At 40.8% G+C, this 5,926-nt stretch overlaps 1 protein-coding gene across 2 annotated transcripts in view; it reads right to left on the bottom strand.

Moving 5' to 3' along the window:
- The window catches only part of LOC310961849 (serine/threonine-protein kinase PAK 6-like), a 14,087-nt gene extending 10,375 nt beyond the window's left edge, over positions 1 to 3,712 (bottom strand). The window contains exon 1 of one of the 2 annotated variants that reach the window (XM_083934118.1): positions 3,330 to 3,712. The gene's annotated coding sequence lies outside the window, so the exon portion shown is untranslated. The remainder of the gene's footprint in view (positions 1 to 3,329) is intronic. The other variant, XM_083934119.1, reaches the window with a different exon arrangement.
- Between the last annotated feature and the right edge of the window lie 2,214 nt (positions 3,713 to 5,926).

Here is a 5,926-nt window from a genome sequence, read left to right as displayed (position 1 = left end):
GTGTGTTAAAGTGTCCTCTAGGAGCCTAAACGTGTGTTAAAGTGTCCTCTAGGAGCATAAACGTGTGTTAAAGTGTCCTCTAGGAGCATAAACGTGTGCTAAAGTGTCCTCTAGGAGCATAAACGTGTGTTAAAGTGTCCTCTAGGAGCATAAACGTGTGTTAAAGTGTCCTCTAGGAGCCTAAACGTGTGTTAAAGTGTCCTCTAGGAGCATAAACGTGTGTTAAAGTGTCCTCTAGGAGCATAAACGTGTGTTAAAGTGTCCTCTAGGAGCATAAACGTGTGCTAAAGTGTCCTCTAGGAGCATAAACGTGTGCTAAAGTGTCCTCTAGGAGCATAAACGTGTGTTAAAGTGTCCTCTAGGAGCATAAACGTGTGTTAAAGTGTCCTCTAGGAGCATAAACGTGTGTTAAAGTGTCCTCTAGGAGCATAAACGTGTGCTAAAGTGTCCTCTAGGAGCATAAACGTGTGTTAAAGTGTCCTCTAGGAGCATAAACGTGTGCTAAAGTGTCCTCTAGGAGCATAAACGTGTGTTAAAGTGTCCTCTAGGAGCATAAACGTGTGCTAAAGTGTCCTCTAGGAGCATAAACGTGTGTTAAAGTGTCCTCTAGGAGCATAAACGTGTGCTAAAGTGTCCTCTAGGAGCATAAACGTGTGCTAAAGTGTCCTCTAGGAGCATTAACGTGTGTTAAAGTGTCCTCTAGGAGCATAAACGTGTGTTAAAGTGTCCTCTAGGAGCATAAACGTGTGTTAAAGTGTCCTCTAGGAGCATAAACGTGTGATAAAGTGTCCTCTAGGAGCATAAACGTGTGTTAAAGTGTCCTCTAGGAGCATAAACGTGTGCTAAAGTGTCCTCTAGGAGCATAAACGTGTGCTAAAGTGTCCTCTAGGAGCATAAACGTGTGTTAAAGTGTCCTCTAGGAGCCTAAACGTGTGTTAAAGTGTCCTCTAGGAGCATAAACGTGTGTTAAAGTGTCCTCTAGGAGCATAAACGTGTGTTAAAGTGTCCTCTAGGAGCATAAACGTGTGTTAAAGTGTCCTCTAGGAGCATAAACGTGTGTTAAAGTGTCCTCTAGGAGCATAAACGTGTGCTAAAGTGTCCTCTAGGAGCATAAACGTGTGCTAAAGTGTCCTCTAGGAGCATAAACGTGTGTTAAAGTGTCCTCTAGGAGCATAAACGTGTGCTAAAGTGTCCTCTAGGAGCATAAACGTGTGTTAAAGTGTCCTCTAGGAGCATAAACGTGTGCTAAAGTGTCCTTTAGGAGCATAAACGTGTGCTAAAGTGTCCTCTAGGAGCATAAACGTGTGTTAAAGTGTCCTCTAGGCGCATAAACGTGTGTTAAAGTGTCCTCTAGGAGCATAAACGTGTGCTAAAGTGTCCTCTAGGAGCATAAACGTGTGCTAAAGTGTCCTCTAGGAGCATAAACGTGTGATAAAGTGTCCTCTAGGAGCATAAACGTGTGCTAAAGTGTCCTCTAGGAGCATAAACGTGTGCTAAAGTGTCCTCTAGGAACATAAACGTGTGTTAAAGTGTCCTCTAGGAGCATAAACGTGTGCTAAAGTGTCCTCTAGGAGCATAAACGTGTGTTAAAGTGTCCTCTAGGAGCATAAACGTGTGCTAAAGTGTCCTCTAGGAGCATAAACGTGTGCTAAAGTGTCCTCTAGGAGCATAAACGTGTGTTAAAGTGTCCTCTAGGAGCATAGACGTGTGCTAAAGTGTCCTCTAGGAGCATAAACGTGTGTTAAAGTGTCCTCTAGGAGCATAAACGTGTGCTAAAGTGTCCTCTAGGAGCATAAATGTGTGTTAAAGTGTCCTCTAGGAGCATAAACATGTGCTAAAGTATCCTCTAGGAGCATAAACCTGTGTTAAAGTGTCCTCTAGGAGCATAAACGTGTGCTAAAGTGTCCTCTAGGAGCCTAAACGTGTGTTAAAGTGTCCTCTAGGAGACTTAACGTGTGTTAAAGTGTCCTCTAGGAGCATAAACGTGTGCTAAAGTGTCCTCTAGGAGCATAAACGTGTGTTAAAGTGTAGGAGCATAAACGTGTGTTAAAGTGTCCTCTAGGAGCATAAACGTGTGCTAAAGTGTCCTCTAGGAGCATAAACGTGTGTTAAAGTGTCCTCTAGGAGCATAAACGTGTGCTAAAGTGTCCTCTAGGAGCATAAACGTGTGTTAAAGTGTCCTCTAGGAGCCTAAACGTGTGTTAAAGTGTCCTCTAGGAACATAAACGTGTGTTAAAGTGTCCTCTAGGAGCATAAACGTGTGTTAAAGTGTCCTCTAGGAGCCTAAACGTGTGTTAAAGTGTCCTCTAGGAGCATAAACGTGTGTTAAAGTGTCCTCTAGGAGCATAAACGTGTGTTAAAGTGTCCTCTAGGAGCATAAACGTGTGCTAAAGTGTCCTCTAGGAGCATAAACGTGTGCTAAAGTGTCCTCTAGGAGCATAAACGTGTGTTAAAGTGTCCTCTAGGAGCATAAACGTGTGTTAAAGTGTCCTCTAGGAGCATAAACGTGTGTTAAAGTGTCCTCTAGGAGCATAAACGTGTGCTAAAGTGTTCTCTAGGAGCATAAACGTGTGCTAAAGTGTCCTCTAGGAGCATAAACGTGTGTTAAAGTGTCCTCTAGGAGCATAAACGTGTGTTAAAGTGTCCTCTAGGAGCCTAAACGTGTGTTAAAGTGTCCTCTAGGAGCATAAACGTGTGTTAAAGTGTCCTCTAGGAGCATAAACGTGTGCTAAAGTGTCCTCTAGGAGCATAAACGTGTGTTAAAGTGTCCTCTAGGAGCATAAACGTGTGCTAAAGTGTCCTCTAGGAGCATAAACGTGTGTTAAAGTGTCCTCTAGGAGCATAAACGTGTGTTAAAGTGTCCTCTAGGAGCATAAACGTGTGTTAAAGTGTCCTCTAGGAGCATAAACGTGTGTTAAAGTGTCCTCTAGGAGCATAAACGTGTGCTAAAGTGTCCTCTAGGAGCATAAACGTGTGTTAAAGTGTCCTCTAGGAGCATAAACGTGTGTTAAAGTGTCCTCTAGGAGCATAAACGTGGGTTAAAGTGTCCTCTAGGAGCATAAACGTGTGTTAAAGTGTCCTCTAGGAGCATAAACGTGTGCTAAAGTGTCCTCTAGGAGCATAAACGTGTGTTAAAGTGTCCTCTAGGAGCATAAACGTGTCTTCCTTCAGACCTTTCAAAATAAAAGCCTTCTTCCTGCCTCGGGGGGGGGGGGGGGGGGCCCTCACAGGACTGAGCCCGGGGCCCTGTTGTCTCAGAGTCCGTCTGTGGTTCGACCGTTAGTCTTTAAACTTTAGTTTAAACAGAAAAGAAACGAGGAACCACTGACCTGCCAGAGTCCAGGTGAGTCCAGGTGAGTCCAGGAGGGTCCAGGTGAGACCAGGAGGGTCCAGGTGAGTCCAGGTGAGACCAGGAGGGTCCAGGTGAGACCAGGAGGGTCCAGGTGAGTCCAGGTGAGACCAGGAGGGTCCAGGTGAGACCAGGTGAGTCAAGGTGAGTCCAGGTGAGACCAGGTGAGTCCAGGTGAGACCAGGAGGGTCCAGGTGAGTCCAGCAGAGTCCAGGTGAGACCAGGTGAGTCCAGGTGAGACCAGGTGAGTCCAGGTGAGACCAGGTGAGTCCAGGTGAGTCCAGCAGAGTCCAGGTGAGACCAGGAGGGTCCAGGTGAGTCCAGCAGAGTCCAGGTGAGTCCAGCAGAGTCCAGGTGAGACCAGGTGAGTCACTTGTGTCCGGCTCCGGCTCAGAAACACGACTCTCCTCTCTGCTGCAGATCCTCCTCCCCCTTCACACACACACACACACACACACACACACTGCCCCTCCCCCTCCTCACTCGTCCCTGTCTCACCTTGTCTCAGGTATGAAGGAAGGAGGCGGGGCTTAGTTTGAATGACAGCTGCTTCAATTCAACAAAGCTTTATTGACACATCAGACGTTCACAAACAGTTTATGTGGGAAAACCATTATAAACGATGGTTTTGCATCTATTTTTAGTCATTTTGCATCTTTTTGTGCTGGTTTTGCATCTATTTTTAGTCATTTTGCATCTTTTTGTGCTGGTTTTGCATCTATTTTTAGTCATTTTGCATCTTTTTGTGCTGGTTTTGCATCTATTTTTAGTCATTTTGCATCTTTTTGTGTTGTTTTGCATCTATTTTTAGTCATTTTGCATCTTTTTGTGCTGGTTTTGCATCTATTTTTAGTCATTTTGCATCTTTTTGTGCTGGTTTTGCATCTATTTTTAGTCATTTTGCATCTTTTTGTGGTGGTTTTGCATCTATTTTTAGTCATTTTGCATCTTTTTGTGGTGGTTTTGCATCTTTTTGTGGTGGTTTTGCATCTATTTTTAGTCATTTTGCATCTTTTTGTGCTGGTTTTGCATCTATTTTTAGTCATTTTGCATCTTTTTGTGTTGTTTTGCATCTATTTTTAGTCATTTTGCATCTTTTTGTGCTGGTTTTGCATCTATTTTTAGTCATTTAGCATCTTTTTGTGGTGGTTTTGCATCTATTTTTAGTCATTTAGCATCTTTTTGTGCTGGTTTTGCATCTTTTTGTGGTGGTTTTGCATCTATTTTTAGTCATTTTGCATCTTTTTGTGCTGGTTTTGCATCTATTTTTAGTCATTTTGCATCTTTTTGTGCTGGTTTTGCATCTATTTTTAGTCATTTTGCATCTTTTTGTGCTGGTTTTGCATCTATTTTTAGTCATTTTGCATCTTTTTGTGTTGTTTTGCATCTATTTTTAGTCATTTTGCATCTTTTTGTGCTGGTTTTGCATCTATTTTTAGTCATTTTGCATCTTTTTGTGCTGGTTTTGCATCTATTTTTAGTCATTTTGCATCTTTTTGTGGTGGTTTTGCATCTATTTTTAGTCATTTTGCATCTTTTTGTGGTGGTTTTGCATCTATTTTTAGTCATTTTGCATCTTTTTGTGCTGGTTTTGCATCTATTTTTAGTCATTTTGCATCTTTTTGTGGTGGTTTTGCATCTATTTTTAGTCATTTTGCATCTTTTTGTGCTGGTTTTGCATCTATTTTTAGTCATTTTGCATCTTTTTGTGCTGGTTTTGCATCTATTTTTAGTCATTTTGCATCTTTTTGTGCTGGTTTTGCATCTATTTTTAGTCATTTTGCATCTTTTTGTGCTGTTTTGCATCTATTTTTAGTCATTTTGCATCTTTTTGTGCTGTTTTGCATCTATTTTTAGTCATTTTGCATCTTTTTGTGCTGGTTTTGCATCTATTTTTACTCATTTTGCATCTTTTTGTGGTGGTTTTGCATCTATTTTTAGTCATTTTGCATCTTTTTGTGCTGGTTTTGCATCTATTTTTAGTCATTTTGCATCTTTTTGTGCTGGTTTTGCATCTATTTTTAGTCATTTTGCATCTTTTTGTGTTGTTTTGCATCTATTTTTAGTCATTTTGCATCTTTTTGTGCTGGTTTTGCATCTATTTTTAGTCATTTTGCATCTTTTTGTGCTGGTTTTGCATCTATTTTTAGTCATTTTGCATCTTTTTGTGGTGGTTTTGCATCTATTTTTAGTCATTTTGCATCTTTTTGTGGTGCTTTTGCATCTATTTTTAGTCATTTTGCATCTTTTTGTGCTGGTTTTGCATCTATTTTTAGTCATTTTGCATCTTTTTGTGCTGGTTTTGCATCTATTTTTAGTCATTTAGCATCTTTTTGTGCTGGTTTTGCATCTATTTTTAGTCATTTTGCATCTTTTTGTGCTGGTTTTGCATCTATTTTTAGTCATTTTGCATCTTTTTGTGTTGTTTTGCATCTATTTTTAGTCTTTTTGCATCTTTTTGTGCTGGTTTTGCATCTATTTTTAGTCATTTTGCATCTTTTTGTGCTGGTTTTGCATCTATTTTTAGTCATTTTGCATCTTTTTGTGGTGGTTTTGCATCTATTTTTAGTCATTTTG

This window comes from Echiichthys vipera (genome assembly GCF_963691815.1).
Source record: "Echiichthys vipera genome assembly, chromosome: 19".
NCBI lineage: Eukaryota > Metazoa > Chordata > Actinopteri > Perciformes > Trachinidae > Echiichthys > Echiichthys vipera.
Note: the sequence above shows the minus strand (reverse complement) of the source record. Positions and strands in the feature narration are given on the sequence as shown.